This window comes from Rhea americana, unplaced genomic scaffold, assembly GCF_003343005.1.
Source record: "Rhea americana isolate MKP2758 unplaced genomic scaffold, rheAme1 scaffold_249, whole genome shotgun sequence".
Lineage (NCBI taxonomy): Eukaryota > Metazoa > Chordata > Aves > Rheiformes > Rheidae > Rhea > Rhea americana.
The window spans coordinates 1,058,701-1,083,410 of record NW_028186367.1 but is presented as its reverse complement, the minus strand read 5'-3'; positions in this window follow the sequence as shown (position 1 = coordinate 1,083,410).

Sequence of the window (24,710 nt, the reverse complement as noted above, 5' to 3'; positions counted from 1 at the left end):
CCAGATGGACCTCAGACTCTTTGGAAGTAATCAGTGATGGTCCCTCATTCCTCTACAGCCTGTTCAGCTGCAAGTAGGAGTTGGCCAATGAAACATAAATGTCTGATGCCATTTGAGATGCCCTAGGATATCCTGCCCATCTTCCAGCTGTCCTTCCAGAAGGACAGTCTCTTGAACATACTGTGTTGTATCTGCCAGGTTTGGGCAGATGTCTAGCTCTCCTCATGACTTCTGAAATGGGACTATACCGCTGTTTTGTTTAGGCACYTTGATCTGTCAGTCGTAAGACACAGGAGTCCATCTCAGCTCYATAATGAAGCAGATGCCTTGCCTGATATTATACTCTCTTCACAAATATTTCTTGTGTATATATTTGACCTTTGTACAGAGCACCCTCCTACCATCAGGGTTCCTTGGGACTGCTCATGACTTTTTTTTTCCCCCCCACTAAGCATACTGTGAGTAGCTTGAAGGCAGCTTAGTGCGGTGAAGTGGAAGCTGAAATCAAAGCACTTTTTTTTCTGCGGCTATCGTGACCTTGGACATACTATTTAACCTCTCTGTGCTTTGGCTTCTGACAAGGAGGACATAGATAAAGAAATATAAGACTTTCCTGCTTAATATGCTTGAACTGCTACAAAATACTTGGAGAAAAAGGACCATCTGTTGGAAACCTGCAAATCAGATTGTAAAAGAGAGGTGTTCATCTGTGCTGTGCTGCTCTGTGTAAGGTTTTTTATTCGCTGTTTGACCTCATTGGTAAAAATGGCCAAAGCACCCTGTCTACAGCTTAGATATCCCTTTCCCTTTAATGAGAGCAAGTGTTTGATCACCTTTGTGATCCATTTTATTTCCAGCATCAGTAGCTGGCATACCTGGTGCTGACCGGAGACTTTGCAGGAACTATTCTTCCCTCTAGGAGAAAAGATGCAAGCGTAGGCCAAAGCTGGATGGAAATGACAGCTAGAAACTCTATGAACTCTCACTTGGGAGCTAATTTACTTTCTGCTGATGTTGCAGCAAACCCCACCTCCCACCGGCGGAGATATCATTTCTCTTTTGTCAGGTTGTGAGTGATCTCTCATGTGTCTGAGAAGCATAAATGTGATATAAAACACTCCTTGGAGCCCACATTTTTTGAGACACAGCACTTTGCAAATTAATAAAGTATGCATGTGTGCAGTTCACTGAAAGATACATTCTGCATTGCAGTCTGGCTCAGGGAGGTGGCTGAGAGTGGGTCTTGATAGATATCTTGATAGAAAGATGAAGCGGGAAGTTTAAACAAAATGGAAACTGGAGAACAGCACAAATAGTTTTGCAGAAGTCCTGGGTGTGAATAGACCACCTCATGGAACTTGTCTCAAGCAGAACAGAAATGAGGCGGGTTGTCTGTGAGACATGCAGCAGCAGTGGTTGGTTGAATTTCATTAAAATTATTATTATCATTTTCCTAATTAGCTCTTTCTAAAACAAACAAACAAAAAATCATGCTTACARTTTTGGAGGTTCTGAATTTTTTCCCTGCTTGTGAAAGAACGAATTATTGCTTCTACATCCACCCAAAATGCCACTGTTGTTGCTGAAGGATTTTACTTATATGCCTGGCCTCCAGCTGCAGAGCAAAGCCCAGACCTAGAGCACTTACCTGTAGACATTCTTAGATCTACATACATTAGCTTAGATCTACATACATTAGCTTAGAAGTAGCCATAGGTTGCCCCATAACACCTAGAAAGATGGTGGATTTCAAGCCTCCTTCAGTGAATGAATGGCGTTAGTAGCTGTTCTTGGCAGCACTAGGCTAGTTCATACCAATTTGTCACCCCAACCAAGAGACTCAGGTGCCCTAGGTCTGGTGCAGAGAGTGAAAGCATCCATGAAAGAGTCTGAGCTTCGCTACATCACTCAAACATCAGGGCTGTGCATGACCCTATTGAACACAATCTCACATTCAGCCCATGTCAGGAGACACACGTTACTGAAACAGTTTCCTACAGGATCCCAATATCTTTCTGCTTCAATAGTTATAAATATTTAGGGATTTATCCTCATCTGGTAAGTAATATCCCTGTAAACTGACCTTGACATACACAGAGACATGTAATAGAACGTCATAAACAGCACAATGTGCTGTGTGTACTAGAAATTGAGAGCTTCATTTAGTATGAGACAGACATTTAATTAAACCAAGTCAGACATGCAATCCTGGTGAGAGTTGTAATGTAACTAACATTACAAGTTAGGCATTGAGTCTATGCATTTTGTTCTGGTCYGGTTCAAGCTCTCAGACATCTTTTCAAGACAGACTTAGTCACCCCCAGAGAAGCTGTTCTCTGTGTCAGCTACAGCGAGAACATAGAGATTGGAAGAAGTCTACAGGTGGACATCTAAATGCAGATACTCTGATGCAGGGTGCACCCTGTGGTGCATCACAYCCTGACATTTCAGATGGCCATGGAGTGGGAGATGGACACCCCCTGAATAAGGTCCTGACAAATGTCTGCTGGTTATTGCATTTGCCACAGCTAGTAATGGCCCACCCCGCTGCAGTTATCTGTGGCGTCAATGCTGATATATATGCCTCCAGCTCCCTTCTGTTCCCCTGATCTTTCACAAGATGGGAGAATGCAGCACACTCATTTGCAGCAAATAACRTTTGAGATGAGTTTAGCCCTTTGCCAGTCATTTTCAGTGCTAATCTTCATGAAATGTATGCACTAATAACAGGTAGTTAATGACCTGTCTAAATTTACTTAGATCCCTTTCAAAGAGGAAGTAAGTTAGAAATAGTAACAAATGCTGAAGTAGTCCACAGGGTTAGGGGCAATGTTAGTTTTCCAAATGATGCTCTTTCTCACTTAGAAACTCTAAATAGTAGGAGCAAATGAATCTTCAAGAAACTCCTGGCTTCTATTCTCAATTTCTTAGAATCTGGTCTGAAGACAGCCGTATGTCCTGCTCCAATTTCGTTACTTTTCCTTCCTGTTGTCTTGCCTGGAGAATCTGCTGTTTGCTAGCCTGTCAGGAAAAATGTAAATGAGACAGTATTGAGTTTGCTTCCTTGTTTATACAGCTCACACACTCAGCTTTTTTGACACAGATGCTGCAACGCACTTGCTTCCCCTTGATTTATTTCTCTCGTATTTCATAATCTTGCTTGGCTTTTGAACTTTCATAATCCTTCTCAGCTTTTTGGACTTTTGGGGGGCTTTAGGAAGTTTAGAATCTGGTGGAGCTGTCTAGTTCCTATATCTTAAAAATGAATCAATATACAAACACCCTGTCAGTCCTTCAGTGTCTTGACTCCAATAATCAACTTGCCCTCTGCTGTTCTAGAGAGAAAACTTGATAAATGGACACAATCAATGACAACATTTGGAAGAACATGTTCATACCATGCTCTTCMCAATCTCCCACTCAAACATGGTTAATTCTAGAGGACCTTTTCCAAAGAGCCTGTCATCCCAGTATTTGATGTATTATGCCACTGATTTCTTAACGAGTTTCAACAAAGCATAAAACTGAAGAGCTGTGTCCTGACAACAATAATCCAGGCATTGTTTGTTCATTTAGRTTAAGAAACTGCACTACAAAAAGCAGCAGCTAAGAACTAAGTCCCCTTGTTGTACGAAAAAAACCCTCAAACTTGCACAATTGCATGTGCAGGGAGAAAGACAGACACACGGACAGACAAAAGGCTCTGTTTGCTATTAAACAAAATTAGTATAGAGTGCAGGAATGAAAATAAGGCAGAAAGATCCCACTTTGTGAGTTGCAACTTCCATCAAGTGTACAGATGAGCTGCACAATGTTAGGACTACAGCTCCTGGAAACAATTTGCTATATCTGGTTTGTTGAGTGGCTTTAACAGGCTCCTCTGCGGTAGTTGAGCCAACATTGGGGCCATCTCCTGAAGAGTGCGCTGTGACCAGCTGCCTGAGCTGCCCTCACAGTGACGAATGCGTTGTCTTCTCTCAGAGATTTACTGGCCCGATCTGAGCAGAGTACTTTCCCACGAGTAAAGAAATGGGAGCCTCAGGAGTGCAGTCTGCCCACAGTACTGCTCCTGCGTTGGCATCTTGGTCAGTTCATCCCAGTAACAGCAGGAGTTGGTGAAATCCAACAGTACTGCTCATACTCAGGCTGCTTCTGCTATGATAAGGATGGAGATGCTGCCACTCATACACACAACCCAGTCTGATTTTCAGTGATCATAGCAGCATCCAGGCTGGCTTCCTACGGACATGAGGAGAGTCTGGGGACTTTCAAGGGTAAGGATGTTCTTGTTCCAATCGAGCTGCTTGTTCAGTGCTAGAAGAAAATGAGTCATTCTTTGAACTGCTGATTTATATCTCAGAAGTGAAAATTAGAGTTTTTCTGAACCAGTATGCATAAAAGGGTCAGGGAACTGCAAGGGTCAGCTCTTCCCATGACTCTGTTGGCTGAGCAGGCTGAAGGAGGAGAAGTCCTCCTTGATTTTGAGCCTTGGTGACAGGTATCAAGTGGCCTTTCGTTTCTGCAGTAGAGAGTGCGCCTGGATATATTGACAGGGAAGAAATGAGGATTTTGGTAGGAATAGCTCTCTGGGGGGAAGCAATTGGGGTAAGTCCTGAATAAAGGCTGGCAGCCTAAAAAGAAACCTATGTGAACAAGGACAGCAGGAAACCAGGGTAGCTGGCCAGCAGGATAGATTTTGTTCCTAATGGAAATTCCACGTCCTTTGTCATTACTCACCCTACTGGGGAAGCAAAATTTAAAATAGTCCTGAAACATCATCATGAGACAAAAAGAGAGAAACAGAGGCCAACACTTACCAGGCTTGAGCTATCCATGGTACAGCAGACAGAGACACTTTCATTAAGAGGCATCTGGATTTCCAAGGGAGTCAGCAGGCCCTGGGTGGGTTTCGTGGCTGATCCTGTATGAATTGAGAATCACAGCTAATYAGGGCAAGTTAAAACAGTTTGAGAGAAATTACCTGTCTGTCCCAGTTTCTTGACTGACTATSCTGATAACTCAGCAAGTATTATAGGAAAGACAATTGCAAAATGTCCATGTTAATGGGGAGGGGGGAAAAAAAATAGAGAGCTCCTCTCTACCAGTTATAAGCTTTAAGTGCTCTTTGCTGTCACATGCCTACTTAAGAAATTATTAATCCCATTAAATACCGAATAAAGACAGTATCCGCCAAAGGATATGAGCCGCTAATAAACTGTAATAACTAATTACAGTCACCCATTTATTTTCACTTCACTTTAAATTAAGTGCCTTGGCTACTTAACTGTGTAGAGCATATCTCTCCCCCACCAAACAGCAAATATACTAGACAGAGCCCAGGCCTGACGCTGGAAGCACAGGCAGCCCGTTGTGCTGGGAGCTTCTCCAGCACTAATTGCCTGGAGAGGCTTCACCAAATTAACTGCAAATGGTTGTTTAAAGCCCTTGAAATTTACTTCATCTCCATTCCGAGCATCCATGGAAAACAAGATTTGGAAGTGTGAAGGAGGCTGGGGAACAGCTTTGAGATGCACACACAGGAGGATTACTTGGTTTTAGTAAAGGCCCTGCTGGCATCAACAGATGGGCCTGAGGTGCTTCTGGTTTGTCAGGATGATTCAAAGCTCAGAAAAGATACTGTCAGCTCCTGTGAATCTTCCCTTCCCTCACAGCTGAAGCTGTGCTGCAGAAGCTTTGGGCCATAGCTGCTTACAGTCTAGGGAACAAGACAGGCCATTAAATATTTCCTATCAACTCTTTTGTGGTGGTTATTTAAGCACAAATCAATTTTTGTGATTTTGCACCAGAAGTGAGAAGAGAAGATCTGCCTTTACTATCAGGGCCTTCAGTGCACCAACAGACCTTAATCATCCTGACCACCCTCACATTGGACCTGTGCCCACATACCCTCTCTCCATTGGCCCAGGAGACTCACTTAAGCTCAGGCCTAAGCTATGCTGTAAGTAGGTTTGTGACTAGTCTGGTTCTTAAATGATTTTGCCTTGCTCTTTAGGCTTCCTAGGGTGACTCTAGAGCTTCACTTGTCATTTTGAACTTTGAAGATGACTAGACAATTGACTGAAACTGATAGCACTGTGAGACCTGTTATACTCACTTTGTTTGGGAGCAGTAGGGCTGCATCCTCTCCTGGTAAGGACRTTGTCACTGCCTAACTTGCTGTGACTCTTGGCTCTCAGTTTGCCATCTCTTTTGGAGCAGACCCACTCTTGCTACACTCTGGCACTTGCAGATCATTCTGGGCTCCATGAAACTGCTGGAAATAACCTGCCACATTGCCTGAGCAGAGAGCACCCTCCAAAGGTCCTGGCATGACCTTTTTTTTGTGGGGTGAGACTGATTATCTGAGTTTCATGATCTTTCTTGTGCACCAGTGGGACTGGTTGATGCATGATAGACAGCCAGGGTGAAAATGCTCCGAGACCAATGTGCACTGGAATCTTAGGATCCTAAAAGGTTGCTCTAACAAACGTAAGCCCAGTACTTGGCCCCATTACAGTGCAAGTCTCCCTTGTTTTAGGATATCTTACCTGTTAATTTTGCTGTCTGTAGCAGAAACAGTTACAGACTTCTGTAAAATGCAATTGTATAACTCCAGAGAAAGCTTAGTTTAATAAACTTTCAAAATGAAATCCAAGTGAAACTTCCAATAGAACGCAGCTATTGGAAGTGTAGTCATCACAATGAGAATGGTCGCTGAAGCACCAACTAGCACTTTTGGTGGTTCTCATACGAATCAACACCCAATACTCTTATTTCCTGCTAGCAAAACAAGATGAAACTGTTTCCTGGGGAAATCTGTGCTAGTACCCTGGACAGAGTCCTAATTCCCAGGTAAGCAATGATTTTTTTTGTCTCATTTTTATTCCTTATTTGCAGAGAATACATTTCCCAGCTAATCTGCAGTGTAATGCAAAAGAGATGTTTCTAAAYGAACCTGCAAGTGCAGTAGGATGTTCCGCCTCCCTGAAGACACCATTAGCACCCAGTGCTAATATCTGAACTCCTAACCCAGGCTCTTAGCACTGCTGGTCCAGCAGTGTTCTTCCTGCAAAGGTTTTATTATTTGTGCAATAAGTTTGGTTTGTTTATCCCCCTGTTAACTGAAATGTAAAATTCTCTGTTAGATAAGGGAAGTTGATTTGATGGAACACAAACTTGACCATCTACTGAAGCAACCCATGACACAGGGAGAAGCTCGGTGTGGTGTGGAAGATACTGATATGACAGCCAGGCTGTTAGGCACTGGCTGGAGGTAGTGAGCATGGGAACACTACCAGTGTGGCAGAAGGAGTCAGGACAGCTTGGGCTGAAGCTCCAGAGASAATCAGCTTTGCTGCACAGTCCAAAGAAGAGTTTCTAGAATGTAAGGGTGATGTCAGCTGAGGGTCAACATATTCCTGGGGAAGAAACACTTGCTCTGAATACGATATGAGAAGCTGTGCATGAGGCAAAATGGAGACAGGAAGAGATCCTCAGCTGCTCATTTATCTGCTCCAAGTCCTTATCAGTTATTGAAGCCTAGGCTGGCAGGGTAGGCTTTTGCTGCAGAGAGGTTTGTCCTTTAACAAGCGAAATATCCTTTCTTTGGAAAGGATGACTGGATCTACAAAGTGCTGATGTGTAAGCATAAGTGGGATGAAGCTGATATGATAGCTCGCAGGTRCGCCTGTGTTGTTTACTGGAGGAGCTCTCCGAACTTCCTGTGTTTGAGCGTGGCTTAGAGAACAGTACAGCACCTTAGGCTGAGAATGGCCATGCCTAAGTGAGCAGAATGCCTTGCTACTTGGTAGTTACTCTGAAATCACCTTGACCTCATAGCAAAAGTTAGGGCAGAGATAAAGGTGTATTTACGTAGTCCAAATATAGGTAACCCAGTTACAGTATGTTAGCAGAGTTCTAAGCCTCTTCCCCTAACAGGCATCATTTAAGCCATCAGGACGTTTAACTGGTATCACTCTGTGGGACCTGGATTTTATGCAAGAACTCTTCATCTTAAAATTTTCCTCTAGAAAAAAAGACAGAGGATTGGAAATGTGATGTGTGGAGCCACCCCCATTGGGGACCATCTGCCATACTTTACGTGTCTATAGTACAGCTGTCTCTGTCTGAGTCCACCACCTTTGGCTCCGTTTGGAACTGCAGGAGAGTTACGGATATTTCTAGGCTGTGATTAATTTTGATCTGTTTCAGATTGCATGACATACCCTAGAAACCTTTGTTCTCTAGTGGCAGCAGAGGGACTCGAGGAATTTTGCTTTGTATCTCAAGAACTACAGCATGACTAGGTGAATCCCAGCCTCCCTTTTTAAACAATCAATAGCACCTAATAATTACTAACAGTCTTAATTAAATAGAAATAACTGTCAGTTTGTGGAGATCTGTCAGGACAAGGTTCAACCTGCAATGGAGAACTTCCCTGTGCATTCATACTTGCCTTTCACTTTAAGTGTACTGGTCACCCATATCAAAACACTGACATGATGACACTGGCACTGGCACCCCTTTCTGGAGTGATAGCAAGTTTGACATTCTTCACCTCTAATGTGAATTTTGAGAGATACCTTGACAACTTTCTGATTCAGGAAGAAGGATGCTTTTTTCCCACTGTAACTTATATGACAAAGCATTAGCTTGCTGCAAGTCCTAAATTATGTGTTATGTCTAAATGGGTAAAACAGAAAAGAGCATAAGCTCCGGAAAGATAGATGTAAAACCATAATAAGGCAGGCCAAGAAATATTTCGAGGAACAACTTGCTAACAGTATAAAAAAACTCCTAATAAATCCTTTTGAAACACATCAGCAGCAGGAAGAATGCCAGAGAGTCTACAAGGCTGGTAAATGAGTACAGCATGAAAGAAATGGATCAAGGAAGATAAGATTAAAGCAGAAAAGCTAAATGAATAATACTGATGTTTACTGTGGAGAAGCTTAGGGAAATTCTAAGAGTAAAACTTTTCTTTATGGGATATGAATTGGAGGAACYATCTCAAATTAATGAAATTAATAGTTACAAATCCCCACTGGGGTTTGGAAGTTGCAGACTCATGGATAAATATGATAAAAAGGAAAGGTGTCCACCTAATAGTTATCAAAGGAAGTGGTGTCTCACAAACCTGTTAATAGTCTTTAACAGAGCAAAGGGGCATATAGAGAAGGATGACCTGGTTAATATAGTGTACCTGGATAATCTAAAAACTTGTAATAAGGTCAAGGATACAGTAGAACTAGCAAAAATATAGGGAACAGCAGAAAGGATATTCAGAAGTATAGCATAGCTTCCATAAGAGGAAAGRTGAAATGGAAAGGAACTCTTCCATCAGGAAAAGAAATGTCCTGGAAAGTACAATAACAATCCACAAGACCATAAGTGTCATTAAATGGATGAATAGGACATATTTAGTATGTGTTTCTTGTAACAAAAAAACCAAGAAGGAGTCAATATAACACTTGGGCAGTAAATTTAAAATAAAAAGAAAATAYGTTTTTCATTCAATTTATAACTAAACTGTGGGATTCTTTAATACTGAATGCTATGAATACCAGAATTATGGAAAATTTCATGAAGTAATTAAAAAGTCTATGAAAAGCTGCTAAATCTCAAAATTTCTCATTCAGAAAATCCCTACGCTACAGACTGAAAGCAAAGAGGAGGACATGGAGAAAGACTTACAACTGCACATAGTATGCACTCTGGCTCTTTCTAGGCATGGGAAACAAAAGATGGTTTGTTTATCTCAAGGCAGACTTATTTCATTCTAATCTTGCTTCTGACAGCTGAGTTGAGGACTGTCAGCTGAGCATGCAGGAAACTGTCTTGGAAACCAACCCTTACATCTGGCTTTTCAAGATAAGTTCATAGAACCCTTTCTTGAGAACATGAAACATTAACTCAGATTGCTGCAAAACTGCTAAATTCATTCAGTAGTCCAAACACAACAACCAGTACTGGTCATGATATCCACTATACCTATAGAGAATGTGCCTATCAACCTCTTCATGAAGAGGATGTACCTGAGGAGCAAYGGAGACTTGCACAAATTGGTGTTTGTCATGTTGGCCAACACCAGTCACAGCGTTTCCAGTTTTGTGTGTTAGATGAACAATACATCCAATAYCCTGGATTTCTTCAGCAGGAATCACTTTGATCTCATGACAAACATCGCTGTTCCAACCTGAGTAGCTGAGCCAAATTTTATGTGATGAGATCTGTGCAGAAGAGTATGCATTACTGTGTGAYGCTCACTTTCTTCAGCATTATGATAAGGAAATCCACAAGTGTTTCTTACTGTTTCCCATGACAGATTAGAAAGCTTCAGCAATGTTTGGACGTCATGTATACAAGTAAAGTTTTTCACAAGAACTCAGCTAATTGGAAATGGGCCCAAGGTTTTGCCGAGGAAAACTGGGAGTTTTAATTCAGTTCTGGGCTTGTTCTGAGGAAAGAAAATYAGTATTCCAGTCATGCGCTTTGGTTTTAGTATGACTGAAATAAACTTCAGTTCAAGCCTCTTTTTCATCAGCTTTACAGTATAATCCACTGACAGGTGTCTTTGAAAATAAATAGCAAAATGATGAAAGCTAAAATTYAGCATGACTAGAGCCTTCTCATGGGTAGATGCCGTGATGTGAGTGTTTATATTCAATTTTTCTCCATGAATGAAGGGGAATAGTGCACTGCAGCTGCAGAACAATTCTGTACTTCATTGCTTTTGAAGAGATTAAGATTATTTTGTGCTTTGTTACTGGCCCTTGCTTGTATGCAGGATCCTGAGCTTTGCTTTCCATAAAGAACAGCTACCTTAATTCTGTTCTGAATTTGGCTACTACTAGCTTCATCTGGTGGCCTCTASTTCCTGTGTCACAGACTCAGCAGTTGATTCCCATCCATCTGGAATCTGGATCTGGCAGATCCGGATTTTGTAATGATCTACAGCAGTTAACCCTTTTATAGACTGAGAAGTCCCGAGCTATTTGGATGTTACAGGTATGGAAGCTATTCTGCATCTTTCATCTTCTCTGTTCCTCTTTTTTGAACCTCTTCCAGTTTTGACATAATCTTTCTGATTTGCAGGATTGCATACTGTGACATAAATATAAGAGCACTTTCCTGGGCCACAGTGGTCAGCTCAGAGCTCGTTTTGCGTGCAAAGATAGGATCATTTTCCTCAAGTAGGTCATTTTACACTTATCTACACACAATTTCAGCAGCCATTTCACAGACTAGTTGTAAAATCYTTCTCTGATTCTCCTAATTCTCCCCATTCAGCATTATTTTCACTTTCTGCCCTAAATAAAGTAGTGTCATCAACGAATTTCACCTCAGTGTTCACTTGCTTTTCCAGGTTATATATAAAACATATGAAAATGGGGATGCATGACGAAACTAAGAGTTCATAAAATTTTTAGCAAAATCAARATTTAGTACCTGGAGATAGATGATTCCGGAATCTCCCAGATAGTCTTATCACCAATGTCCTAGTGTCAGAACAGTCTTATAAAGTCAAAATGAGACAGGATTCACAGATGATGTAATAGTGTGCAGATTCTGTGACATGAAGGTAGACTTGATCCTGCTCTGGATTTGAACCATTCATAAGAGGTAGTGAGGTCCATCTCTGCTTTCCATTCCCCCACACTCTATTCTCATTGGTTTCACAGTCTTTGGCTGTATTTTCTAACTGATATTTCACATTCAGAAACTTAATTTGATATATTTCGTGTGTGTAAAAGTGGAACATTTCATTAAAATCAATCTCTGGTACAAAGAGTTTGAAACAAACAGGCAAGTGGGATGTTACAGGAATCAATTATTCTCCTTTGTCAAGAAGGACAGAGCAGGGAGCGATGAGCTTGCTCTGTAACACTGACAATTCACAATAAGGATTATGGAAACCCCTCTAGCTGACTTCTACCATGAAACAAGTTGTCAGTGGCAGTTACAGTGACATGGGAAGCTCAAAAAAGCTGAGCTGATTGAAAGCTGAGAGGTTTTCCCAAAGGAAATTTCTAAGTGAGACAAAAATCATCTAATACTTCGCATTTAAGTTCCTTGGCAACAGCTGGAAACTTAATCATCATTTTCCTTTTGGAATAGGATATTCTTAAGCTCTGTTTTCAAATTGAAATCTTTAATTTTGCATTTCYTCCTCTCTATTTCCCTCWGTGAGAAAGCCACAGAAACAACAGRTAAGTGGAGAAAGTGATTTAAAGAAATAATAASCTTTTCATTATTAAAAAGAAATGTTCCCAGTAACTTCTCAGTCCTGTTGCACTTTTGAAGACTTGTTACCACCTCTTTACAAGAGATATTTTCTTCATATTGTCACAATTACAAAAAGTAGATGCAACTCCTATCTGTTTTTAATTGAGAGAGAGAGAAAAAAAGGAACGTCTTGGGGGAAGCAGGAGTCTATCATGGGATATTTTGTTTGGCTTCTCCAAACCAGCATTTCCCAAATAGAATTAATGGAGCAGAAGTTTCCATCAGTCACAATCAGTCACGATTTCTGGAGAAAATACTTTTAACAAAGTCCAAAAACTGGAGGAGGAAAAAAAGAAAGAAAGGAAAAAAAAATCAGAAGCAGTTTCACACAAATAGAATCTTGTCTGTACAAAGACCTGGGTCTATCAAAGCAGGGGACAGCTGGGGAAGGCTGAACAGTGCTTGCTTTTGTAGAAACACTAGGAGAGGGTCTAGGTTAGATTGTGTTTGGTAGGGTGAAYTAACTAGGGGATTCTAGAGGGATCTACCCAAGCCTGGATACGAATGAAGGCAGTAGGATAACATCTATTAATTAATTTATTTTTTCTTCTCTSTTTTCCAGCCAAAAGTTCCCCATAGCCTTACCTGTCCTACCTGTGTGCTCACACCAGCCGCACAGAGACTGACTTCTCTCACTGCACTGCTGCTCAGGGACAGTGAGCCTTGTTGTTCCTTTAGAGCGAGTTTTCACCTTTAACCACCTGTGTTCATGCTCATCTCCTCACTACACATCACTGCTGTCTGACTTTGTATCCCCTGGCCTGTCCAATCATTGTTACTGATTTCCTCTCATTTGTTCCAGCCTTGTTTTTTCCTTCCATCCACCTCCATTAAATCACAGGCCTGTTCTGACATCGCTCCTCTCCATCCTCCATTTCCTCACATCTGCTAGTCCATTTCAGGTTTTTCAAGGCTTCACATGTTCTTCTGCTTCCTTGGTTTTCCCACTGAGCCACCCTGCCCCACCTGCTCCTCTCTCCCACACTCAACACACCAGATACCCAAGGTTGGCATCTGGCCCCTTCTTCCCTGACTTTCTCCCTTAAACTGTTAACTCTTTTGCTCCAAATCCCAGTCCTCTTGCCCATCCCTCACCTCCTTCCCATGGACTGTGCGTTTATAAAATGGCRGATCTTGCTTCCCTCAACATATGTGTGGGGGTTCATTGACATTGCACATTCTTTACTGGCAATGGTATAAGCCAGGACATGTGTGTTCACGCTCCTCTTATGCTTTAGTTTGACACATGGATACATACTGACAAGCATGGTATCTTGAGCCAACATCTACATTCTTGGGACTTTTACTCTTTTAAGTGTTTGATGTCTAGCTCAGAGGGGGCTCTGGTRTTTTCTTTCTGGATTAAGCTTTCAGCTCTAATAGCTGTAGAAAAATTACCAACTCTAAGCTTGACAGTATCACCCAGGGACTGTAATTATGATGTTCAGAAACAAAGCAGTAGGCAGCACAAGCTGCTGTGGTACTGTGTTTTGCTTTTCCCTGTCAAGGTTGCTGTTGYTCTAACTTAGCTAGTGTTAACTGGGCCATACTGGGGAGAATACRCCTGTGATATGGGTCCAGAAGGGTCATCAGTCTGGTATTCACTCGTATCACTCCTGTGGCTGGCAGAGGACACCGCTTTTTTCTTCATGACTATGAAGTTCACTATTGTCCTAGGTCTGTTAGCKATGTTTGTCTTATAGGAAGAGTCATTCTTGCAGGAGTTAAATGGCATTTAGTGGAGTTTCTCTTGAAGAATGGAGGCCAAACTCCCCTGAGGTGGAATCAGTGGGAGCTGGGATGCTAGTTGCCACYCATGAATGTAGGCCTTCATCATTAGGCCGTGTTCAAAAGAAATCATTTCACCAAAGCTGCCAGGCTTCTTTCAGCAGCCAAAAATCAAGAGGAAAAAGGAACAGGAAGAAATCCTTTTGTATTCAGGGAAAACCAGGTCTCAGCTTGCATTTTAGTGGTGTTCCCTTGGGTTAGTTCTTCTATATCATTGATGCAGGACATTGTGTTGTGATTTTCTCTCCAGGCTCTGACTGAGGTTACCCTTGTTTCCCTGCAGGGGACCATATACCTGGATGTTTCTTGGTCCTTTATCTTTAACATCTTTGTCTCCAATCTTTTGGAGATTCAAGATCCTAGTGATCAGCAAATAATAGTTCATTATTATTCCTTAGGCTCAGAAGAAGCTTTAGTGACCATAAGCATTAAGCTGAAGTCAGAAAAAAACATCTGTTCATGTACCAAGTGTGAAAGCCGTCCTCCTGTTAAAGAATGCCTCAACTCAGTCACTGCTGGTCCCTAGCTCTCCTGTTCAGGTGTTCACCTTCTGGGGCTTCTCAATGTTACACAGGCCTGAGATTCCCTTTCCTAGGACAGACAATTCCCTAACTCATGTTCTCCCACCGTTCATTCATTCATAAAAGCTATATTATTGGAGAAAATAGATGCACATTCCTAGAGAGGAATCGATAATTCTGTTCTCTATGGATTTGGAATGAAACAGCTACTGGGTGAAGTACAAAGATGTCTTGTGAACAGGGCAGAACCCAGGGCTCTCTTTCCCAGGTGAGAGCTCAAAAAGTAAACTGAAAAGGCCTATTTTTTATTTATTTATTTATTTTGCCTTTCCCTGGCTTCTTGGAACTTGAATCATTTCCTGGAGAATTTCTATAGGAAACTACTCCCATCTGCACCACTCCATAGCTCAATGCATCACTGTGGGCATGAAGAGCGCATCTAATTTAGGTCTCCTGCTTGCTGGGTGCTGCTGTAGCCAGTGGGCAGGGGCATAAAAGGTACATGGCAATGGAGATACTCATGTTTTTAATAGGATGGAGTAACATTATTCCCACTGGGAAAGGACTCTGGGCTGCAGTAGGAAGTCCTAGGGTTGAGGCTCAGATACAGACCTTCCCCGTTCCCCTCCCCAAGGCATTTCTTAATGCTATGAGTGGAGAACACAATAACCACTGATCGTGCTGGGAGAATTTGGGCCAGCGTCTCCACAGAAAGCCAGCTCCACCCTGCCCGCGATGACAGTGTTATATGAGAGGAATATTCTGGTGCGCCATTGTACCCTTCACAGGAGTACTCATTTCCTTCCTTAAGGAAAAGAATTGCAACACCGCCTCTCTACTCGATCTTGTTTGCCCTTAAGAAACGTTTGCTGCACACAAAAACAAAAAGCTAGAATCCTGAAAGTCAGTAATTTGACTTAGTTTTGAATGCCCCTTTGGGACTGCAATTAGCTGATTATTTCTCTTCTGTGCTGATGAGGTACCCCATCCTGACTCCTCTTCTGCCTAATGAAGATAAGTAACACCTTGTAGCCTCCCAGGTATTCTGTGTTCCATCAGTGGGAGATGTCTGAGCAGAGGTGTTTCGTATTGGCAGAAGAAACCAGAACAAGCAGATAAACAAGGCAAATTATGTTTGCTCTGAGGGGAGCATGTTTCCTTCAAGGTCTTGAGCAGCCTTCCAACAGGGCACAGAGCCAGGGGCCAAAAATTATCTGCTTTTAAGACATATTTCTGAAAGTAATTGTATGCTACAGTGGTTCTAATAGTGAGGTCTAGTCTCACTGTGAGGAGTCCGCTCTGGTCCCACGTTCCTTAGGCCTCACACTGGCTGCATAATGTTCTGTGCAGTGCTAATGAGGCTWGGTTTAACTGAGTGATATCTGCTTCCTAATTTGTGAATGTTGTTACCCCCCCTTGCCTCGCCAGCCATGGTCACTGAAAGAGTGAGATTTTTGTAATACTGCTTGTCTTACATTCAAGGCAAAAGGCATTCTTGTTTCCATCTCAAGTTCCTGGATTTGCTCACAAACTGAAAATAAATGTCCTGAGTGCCATATAACAGGCTGCTTCCCAGCTGCTCTCTCCCACTTCTAGTCATTCGCAGTCTCTCTTCAGGCAATGTGATTTTGACCCTCATCATGCCTCTCTCAAAAACTAGCTGAGCCCTGTAGCTTGCATTACCAGAGAAAAATAAAGATGAACTTTGCCTTCAAACAAAACGTAAAACTCTATATCTTCATTTTTGTGTAACTCCTTGGTTAATCACATCACACTTCTGCAGATGGAGTTGATAGCTCTCTCAAATAGTRTACAACAAAATAAAACTAGTAATAAAAATAACTGGCCTAATCTTGTTCCTGCCAGCAGGGCTAGTGAACAGATAATTTGGTTGTTGTTCCTTGAGATAGATATTCCAATCCTATGGTGATTGCTGACTTCAGGAACTAAAGTCGTCTGGATCTAGTATAAATTAGCTGAAATGATCACAAACAGCAGCAATTCTTAACTCCRTTTCTTCTGCTTTGCATGTTTCCACTCCAAGTTAAAATGTTTCTTGTCATGTTCTGGAAAGATGGGATGTGACAGGAATCGACACTCCCCTATTTTGCCTGAATCCAAGGGCCTTTCTTGGTGGCAGGAGAGCAGCTTTACAACATCCTGACCCTCTGTGATCATTCAGCATACTCTGCCTGCTCCTGGTTGGCTGGCTGCAGAGATAAGCCCTCTTTCTACACCCTGGATGATGGGAGAAGCTGGTATTCACAGGCCCTGCTGTGACTCAAGCCAGTTTTGAGGGTCCCTTTGCTAGTTAGTTCAATTTAATGTGTACAAGGGCCTTTTTACACTAGAAAATCAATCAGCTTTAGCCAGTCTTTTCAGGTATGTAGCATTTTATAATGTTCCTAATTCCTCATTGAAAAGTTTGATTTACATGTAATGAAGGAACTCCTCAAAAATAAGTTGTCATTGGAATTCCTGAATGACTTGAATACATGCACGTGTCTGCGAAAGTAGATCTGAGATGAGAAGAGATGTGAGCAGTAGCCTCTGGGAGGGCTGCTAGGAAAGTCACTTTGGCATTCCCATATAGGTGCAGCCAAGCAGCAGAGTCAAGACTGACTCCTGCTTTGGCTCATGTACTCAGGCATTGGTTGCACTCACAATACTATCATCTTTGATGCCAACACAGCAGACATGGAAAGGATTAAAATAATAAAAAGAAGAAAAGAAGTTCTTCCTCTCTACATATTCATCATGATTTATTCATAAAATCCATGACCTGGGAATCCATGACCTGGCAAGGGACTATCAAAAATGTCTACTTCACGTGGAAATTCGTCCTCTTCTGTTTATTTACTGTCTAACCCAGATCAGATCTCAGCAGAATGGTGACGTGCAGAGAATACTGWCAGGGCAGACTGTGCTGCCCATTGCATTCCCCATCTAAGCCACAGGAACAACAGCAGTTCTCGAAATTGTAAGAAGAAATAGTTATCCGATAACGTCCTAAGGTTCTCATCTGAGGGAGAACCTCAGAATTTCGTCTGTCTCCAACACATGTTGAATGTTTAAGCCCCTGATCCGGTCTGAATGGATAGAGAAGTACAAATATCAACCTCTGTTTTTACAAGAGAAGTCTCTTAGGCCTGGGTTGGCTGCTCAGGTCTACCTGGTCTTACTCTGGGAGCTAATACAGCTATGCRGAGGGACTTGCTGCTCATGCTGGAACACCTTGTCATGTGCTTCATTGCAGTCGTGGAAGGACACAGTGGATTTGTAGCAGGTGAAACAGAAAAAGGCAACAAAAAACAGGAGAAAGTGCCCCCATAGACTAGACAGGTAATCAGAATGAGGAAGACCAGGGGGTATTCTTACAGCCAGCCAGCAGGACCGTGTCAAAGAGGTTCTAAAGGCTTCAGAAAGGATGCTATTTTCTGCYCCTTCTCCTGAGGCACCAAAAAGATATGTGTTGGAGGGGAGGGATGTATAGGCTATGTTGTTAAATTAATGAGTTCTAGAAAAGTAAATGCAAAGTACTAGATAAGGGCTATCTCATATATAGAGGGAGGAGCATTACTGTTAATTATGCATAATTAACAGTAATGCATTAGCATTAACTGCAGCTCTGTCTCCTCAGAGCTGTTATAAGCTCTCAGAAGCAGAGTGGGGARAAGATCCTTTCCATCAGGGAAAAGAGGAGTGATTCACATTGGATAGTCACACACCACAGAATTAGAGGTTGCTTGTACTCACATGGAGAGTCATAAAATCCAGGAAGAAGCATAAGGATGTTGTGCTTCCAGGAAGGCCTCAGGTCTGTGCCTATTCTATTGAGAAAAACATTGCAGGTGTTACTCAAGATTTTTTTTTTTTTTCCAATAGTGTTATTTCTTGCAGTTTCTAGTTTCCTTTCTCTGTGCAGGTCTCATCAGGGAGGATTTTTGCTATTGCTTGCCTAATGGTAAATTCACTGCCTGCCTACCTTTGTTACCTGGTCCAGTATTACAATCATAACAGCCTCCACAGATGCATCATCTAGTGGAATTGATACTTYGTAACACAAAAGGGTCAAGGAAAGCATGGGGATTTTATTCTTTTCTGTGACTAAAAGAATAAGGCCATTGGTGGAATCATAACATTATACAGTGTTAAGAAAAATAAATGMACAATTTTCTGCCAGACTCATCTGAGGTTCATCTGAACTCCACTAAGAGTTGAGCTTCTTGCCCCAAATAGTGAATATGCAGCAGTGCTGGAGCCAATGGTCCTTCYCATATGTGAACAAGTATCTTATTTTTCAGAAAGTTCAAAGATTTGGTTGTCTTCTGCTTAAATCCCTGCCCTCCTGGTAGAGAAAGCGCCAGACAAGAAAATTGGCTGGAATAGCTAATGGAGGAGGTGTGTGTGTCCTTTCTGAGAAACAGAGCAGGAAAACTCTGTTTCTTTGTCCTTTCTGAGAAACAGAGCAGGAAAACTCTGTTTCTTCAACATCCTTAGCCCTCCTCCCAGCACCTCTGTTTCCAAGACCTTAGGCAGATTCCTTCCACTCCAGAGTGAACACTCTCCCTTCCTCATCCACCAGTCTAAAAGAAATACTTCTCATTCATAAGTTTCATGTCCGTATGGTGACACAGTATTACTATCACCATTGTTTATAGTGTTACAGCCCTGGACTGTGTAATTCAGTCTGTGACTGGACGTTCACCTATGCTCACCACAAGAACTCAGTTAAAGGTTGAAGTGTGTTAGGAGCTATCATTCAAGAAAAGCAGGACTGTGTTCCACKGCCACCACTGGTCAAAATAACTGCCAAAGTGCACCACATTGCTTTATCCTGGAAAGAGTTAATGAGTCACACATAATTCTGGGCAAAGGAGGGTGGGAARTGTTGAGAGATGGAAAAAAGAAATATTGTCAGCTGGTTCCCCTGATCCTTGTGCTGAACTTGGGGAAAGGGATTTCCTCTCCTACTCTTTCACTAAGACATTAGAGAATCGGCCATGGTGATTCTCTCTGTCTGGCAGGACACTCAGATATGAGGCCTCAGCACTCAAATCTTGAAATACAATTTCAAGCTTCCTAGTACGGGAGAGCTGAGTCCCTAAGTTGTGTGTACATGAAGAGTGGCAAATGCCTGTTGTTCCTGACCGGACTTGAGGCGCAGTGTGGGTAGATATGGAAGTCTATGATAAGGCTATCTGCGGATGGTTCACTGGCCTGAGGATGAGTCTGAAGTTTGACATACTGAGTCTGAGCCAGTCCAATACCTGTCAGTGGAGAGAGACATACACCAGTAGAGTGTGATTCATGTCAGAGGGCAGGGCACTCACTCCCTGCAGATCCTTGTCCCTCTCTACTGAAGGCACAGAGAGCTGAGGAAGCTGAAGTGAGGTGGGAGATGTTTAATTTTTAGACAGCTRTGTTAGGGAGGTGAACTCAGGATGATTTCTAAGGTAATTAACTTATTCAGCTGTATTTCAGAGAATCTGATCACACCTACTGTGATGTCAAGCAAAACAGCTTTAGGATTGTAATAACTGTGCCAGACATGTTATGCTTATTACAGTGAGTCAGGGTAATGCACTTGTGATAAAATGTATTTACCTCRTGGCAGCAGGTATTAAATTTCTGGAAAACAAAGTCATTCATTGCTTTGAATCCACTTTAGAATGGCAAGCATCTTCAGTGTAACGGAACTCTTGTTGGGAGTTAGTTCCTTCTTTAATTGTCATCCTGGTTAAAGTGTTAAAAGAAAATTATAACCACCTTTCTAGCTGAAAATGTTTTGGGCATTTAAATAGCAATGAAGATGAAGAAGACAAGGTTACTGGCTTTATTAGGCTGGTTTGCTGCATTTAGAAACAAAAAACCTGAGCCATGGAAAATTTGTAAATATCTCTCGCTCTATTCAGAGCAGAGGAATAGAATTTCCAGCCAGCTCACTTTGCATCTAAAGAGCTGCAGCTGAGCTTCAATCCCAAGCCAGGCAGATCTTCAGAATCAGCAGGCTCCTCAAGGACAACCTTTACCCTCAGGCTGTGTGCTTTAGCAACCTGGACTAGCTACTCTCCTAAACAGAAAGGGCAAAAGAGCAAGCAGAAGCTCACAGCTGAGAGCATCTTGGTCACATTTCAGGGAAGATGCAATAGACCAGACTCTCTCCTGGTTAACTGAGTAGGGATGGATACTGCAGCCAGGGCTTGGGACAGGGACCATATCTGCAAGTAATTACTGCCCTGCCCTGCCTGGAGAGTGTGCCAGTGGGGCAAGGTGACTACAGATTACTTTYCCTTCTCCTGTGTATCCAATCCTGGGGTATGTCAGATTGACACCTTAGACTTTCCCTGATCTGCAGGACCGGTTCAGTGAGAGATGGCCATCAGCTTGTACTCAAAGCCTACACAAGGCCTAGGCACCATTCAATTTTTGTACAATCCCTTCAGATTTATTCCTTTGTCCCTGGCCATTCACCCTCACTGGGAAGTGACAGGGCAACTCACGGGTCCAAGCAGTGGAAAAAGCTTTTCCAGCATAAGGTGGAAGGTTAGGTTCTGTCACGACTGGACTAATCATAAGGCTGTGAGAAACTGTGTCCAAAGGGAAAACTCAAATTATGTCAAGCTGATGTTAGTGTGTCTGAGAACTAGGAGCAGAGCACTCAGAGTCCAAAGATATGTTCATCACACACTACAGAGAGTGATTTGACCAATGGAGGGTCTTAATTTCTCTCTGCAGTTTTCCAGGCTGCTCAGTTAGATGGGAGGAAGTTGGATGTGACRAGATAACCATTTGTGTAGTTCTTTGTTTAATTACCACCCAACATGCCCTTTTTTAGTGTGTTGGGTGCCACTCTGGCAGACCAGTGTGTCCTTTAGCTTCCCTAGATCTAGCTCACCCCCATCCCTACAGTGCTATGAGTCATTCTAGGTCTGAAGTTGAACTCCTCAGGACCATCAGACTGAAATCATATGAGAAATGTTGCAAGATCCTGATGGTCAGCCTTATGCTGACATGGGGAAGATACCTATCTCATAAGCCTTGTGTGCCACCCTGCGTCTCCCCTCTTGTATGGAGAGCCAGCGTGCAGCTTTCTTTCCTTTCTTGAGTGAACACTGCTGCCCACCTGAGGGCAAAGAGGAGACGATAAACAGTAGTGTTGCAAATGCAATAGAGGGAGAGGAGACAGAGAAGATCTTCAGTTATCAGCTTAAAAAAAATTACTCCGCATATGAAGCTGTGCATACACTTGAGAACAGTACTGAGCCCACAGCAACAAACCTTGCTGAGAAGCAGATAAAATAAAATGAGTTTGGTCTCCTTCTCATGCCACTTCAGAGCTTCTGGACTGAAGCTGTCTTTCAGTGGGTAGATTAGAGCTTACAACAGCCATAACTGCAACATATGTTAGGTGAAGAAAATTTGAGCCTGGAGTAAAAACTATGACTCTTAAGTCTACGCAAAAGGGACAGTTTCTGAAATATGTTATGTTTCTCATTTCTCAGGTTGTTGGGACAATCTCTGCTCTAATTGCTCTGAAAGTCTTCTCAGGACACAGAACCGTGAAAGGGAACTTAACTACTGAGGCAGAGAGAGACAACATGCCYTTGGACAGATGAAACATGGATGATGGGGCTGAATCAAAAGAAGTCAGGTATTCAAGACTGGTACTCTCACTTCAAGACCATTCTCCCTTCAAAGATGAGAGATCAGAGTTGTACAGTGGTGTTCCAGGAACTGAAGGTCGAATTCTATCTCATACCTCATATGCAGATATTGTTAATTGCTTATTTTATTTTTTGACTTAAAGTTCAGATGGGTAGGCAACCACTGCCTGCACCTTGGAAGTGAAAGAAGAATTGGAATTACACAGGAAAAGTTGGAATTTCCCTGCTACCTGCTGCTTGAGGCATGCAGAAAAGGCTGTGCATAATGTCTTTGCTACAGATAGAGCCAGTGGGTGGAATTGTAATTTCCCTATACACTCAATTTTGCAGAAAATCCTCCCTTCACTTCTCCCCTCCATTTCTCCCTGAAAGACACTGTAGGCTGTGAAAATGATGAGGACAATAAAATGTGTTGCTCAATTATCMTGTATGAGAGTTGATATAATTCCAGCCCACAAGCACAGCGTGCACAGCCTCCTGTGTCCTATAGATTAACACAGTGTGCATTACACTTGCTGTGGAGAAGATCAGAGAAYCAAGGGAGATGGAAGGACCAGCTTTTATTTAATCTAATGGTTGTTCTATCTGATTTCCTGCAGGCTCTTTTGATTTTCAGTAAGCAGGCAATAGAGATCAGCTGGGCTGTTTAAAGGCTTGTCGCCACAACTCCTGATAAATAAAGATGAGCTACTACAACCAAGTATTCTCTGTGAAACAAAGCAGATGATACTCTGGGATCATTCAGCTAGAGGTACAGAAGCAGGGAGAGAATGATAGGGAAGAATTAACATGTGGAGCGTGAGATCTGATATTTCCAACCATAATCAGCAAGAGGAAGAATGTGAAGAGCTGTAGAAAATGAGGTTAAAGTGCAAAGCCAGCAAGAATATAAGCACTCCATTCCACGGTAAGTGTGCTCAATGTTTCTTATGGCTATGGTGCTGTTTGGAGGCTTCTTGTTCATTTGTGTGTCGCTAGGGAAGTCCCAAGAAAAGCATCTAGCATCAGAAAGAAACAAATTCAGTTTATGGCAGGACACAACAATGATAATGGCTCCCACATGATGACCTTAAAAATGAAGGTACAAAGAGAGGCTTCCAGGAGCTTCTAGGGTGGGATTTAATTTGAGGTGAAAACAGATATCAGTGTCCCAGGCATTTCAATGATACTGTACCCCTTAGGGCTGTGCATTAAACTGAGCCCTGAGGACCATATGGTGTGCTGGTTTAGATGTCTAAATGCAGATGACTACGGTCTATTGATAAGCTCTTGCCTTAGATTTAGAGCAGCTGATGTCTCAAAGGGACCAGTTCTAAATTGCAACATCTGATAAAAGTATCTGTCTCACTCATTGCCACCAAAGCYAGGAGCTAGAGAGAGAGAAAAAAGTGGGACACCAGGACTAAATATTGTGCAAAAATGTTTTCTCTAGCAAGGCCCGTGTCTGGGGACCAATGAGTTGAAAGAGAGCCAGTAATGCATTCTGAGACAAAGACCAACAATATCTTAGGCTGCATTCAGAAAAGCATTGCCAGCAGGTGAGAGAGGTGATCCTCCCCCTCTGCTCAGTGCTGGTGAGACCGTATCTGGAGCGCTGTTATGGACTCCAGTTTGGTATTATATTGAGTACTTTGTAATTACCAAGGATGTTTTTAAACTTCCTTTAAGGACCAAGGGAACAATTTTTGATTTATGAAATAATATCTTTTTTTCTTTTCTAAAGTAAGTATTTGGTGTCTGCTAAGGTTGATTCTAACTCGTATCTTGCTGCAGGGTAAGTTCTGTAATAATGTCACTGTGTTTGCGATAACAGACAACAGCTTTGTAATAAACTATGGGAATTCAAGCACCAAACAGTGTTACAGGAAAGAATCTCGAAGGATAAGGACAAAAAATGACTRMTGTTTGTTACAGCTGAAACATTGGTAGCAGCTAGGTTAGGTCACCTAAAGACTTCTATGCTAGATGCCTCTAACCACTCATAGCTTTCTAAAATCAGCAACTTTCTGTTTGTCATCATTTTTTTTTTATGTTTGAGCCTAAATGATTCAACCAATTTCTTTATCAGATACGATCTTACAAAAGAAAAGACAACTTTTACAAACATTCTGATGAAATGTGGTAGATCGACTATTCCTGGTCAGGAAAGCGCTGCTGTACCACATTGATGGAAGAGGTCATGTGCCTATTTCTAGGAAGTCATTCCACTTTCAGCACCTGCTCTGCTGCATCAAACCCTTGAACTGGTTCTCCTTCCTTTACAGCTCTTTAAGATGAACTTTACAGAGCATGTGCTTGCTCGAGCAGGCATGCTGTAGCAGGAAGGATGTAGAAGCTATAGGAAGGTTGCATGACTGAGTTCTCAGTTTGAATTAGGAGCTACATTGCAAAGGAYTTCATTTAGAGACAGGAAGCTACAGATAGGAGAATAAATATATCATGAGCTCCA